Genomic DNA, 1,364 nt, shown 5'->3' on the forward strand with positions numbered 1-1,364 from the left:
GCACCCGAGGCAAACCGGGCTCCGACAACGTGCACGCAGCACCTTGGAGCACACTTCGAAGCACTCCCGGGTGCCCACCGGCGTTGCGCACCGTGGTGGGCAGCGAGGTGCGCACCTTTGATGCGCTGCCTTCACTAATTTCCAGAAAAAGGCAAAAAAAAATGAGATTTTAAAATTTCCGTTTTGAAAGATAGTGAAAAAAAAGGAACGCGGGTGCCATCTTGAGCCCGCCCTGGTGCGCAGCCCAGGCAAGGCATGCGCACCAAGGTGCCCACCCGAGGTGCACACCCGGGGCAAACCGGGCTCCGACTTCGTGCAGGCCGCACCTTGGAGCACACTTCGGAGCGCTCCTTGGTGCGCACCATGGTGCCCACCAGGGCGCGCAACCCAGCCAAGGTCTGCACACCAAGGTGCCCACCCCGGCGAAGGTGCACGCGAGGTGCGCACCCGGGGCAAACCGGGCTCCGACTTCGTGCACGCCATGGTGCCCACCGCGGCGAAGGTGCACGCGAGGTGCGCACCCGGGGCAAACCGGGCTCCGACTTCGTGCACGCCGCACCTTGGAGCACACTTCGGAGCGCTCCTTGGTGCGCACCATGGTGCCCACCAGGGCGCGCAACCCAGCCAAGGTGTGCGCACCAAGGTGCACGCGAGGTGCGCACCCGGGGCAAACCGGGGTCCGACTTCGTGCACGCCGCACCTTGGAGCACACATCGGAGCGCTCCCAGGTTCGCACCAGCGTTGCGCACCTTTGATGCGCTGCCTTCACTAATTTCCAGAAAAGGCAAAAAAAAACGAGATTTTAAAATTTCCGTTCTGAAAGATAGTGAAAAAAACGGAACGCGGGTGCCATCTTGAGCCCTTCCTGGTGCGCAGCCCAGGCAAGTTGTGCGCACCAAGGTGCCCACCCTGGCGGAGGTGCGCGCCCGGGGCAATCCGGGCTCCGACTTCGTGCACTGCATGGTGCCCACCAAGGCGCGCAACCCAGCCAAGGTGCCCACCGCAGCGAAGGTGCACGCGAGGTGCGCACCCGAGGTGCACACCCGGGGCAAACCGGGCTCCGACTTCGTGCACGCCGCACCTTGGAGCACACTTCAGAGCGCTCCTTGGTGCGCACCAGGGCGCGCAACCCAACCAAGGTCTGCACACCAAGGTGCTCACCCCGGCGAAGGTGCACGCGAGGTGCGCACCCGGGGCAAACCGGGCTCGGACTTCGTGCACGCCGCACCTTGGAGCACACATCGGAGCGCTCCCGGGTTCGCACCAGCATTGCGCACCTTTGATGCGCTGCCTTCACTAATTTCCAGAAAAGGCAAAAAAAAAAAAAAAAACGAGATTTTAAAATTTCCGTTTTGAAAGATAGT

This window comes from Cryptomeria japonica, unplaced genomic scaffold (genome assembly GCF_030272615.1).
Source record: "Cryptomeria japonica unplaced genomic scaffold, Sugi_1.0 HiC_scaffold_26, whole genome shotgun sequence".
In the NCBI taxonomy this organism is placed as follows: domain Eukaryota; kingdom Viridiplantae; phylum Streptophyta; class Pinopsida; order Cupressales; family Cupressaceae; genus Cryptomeria; species Cryptomeria japonica.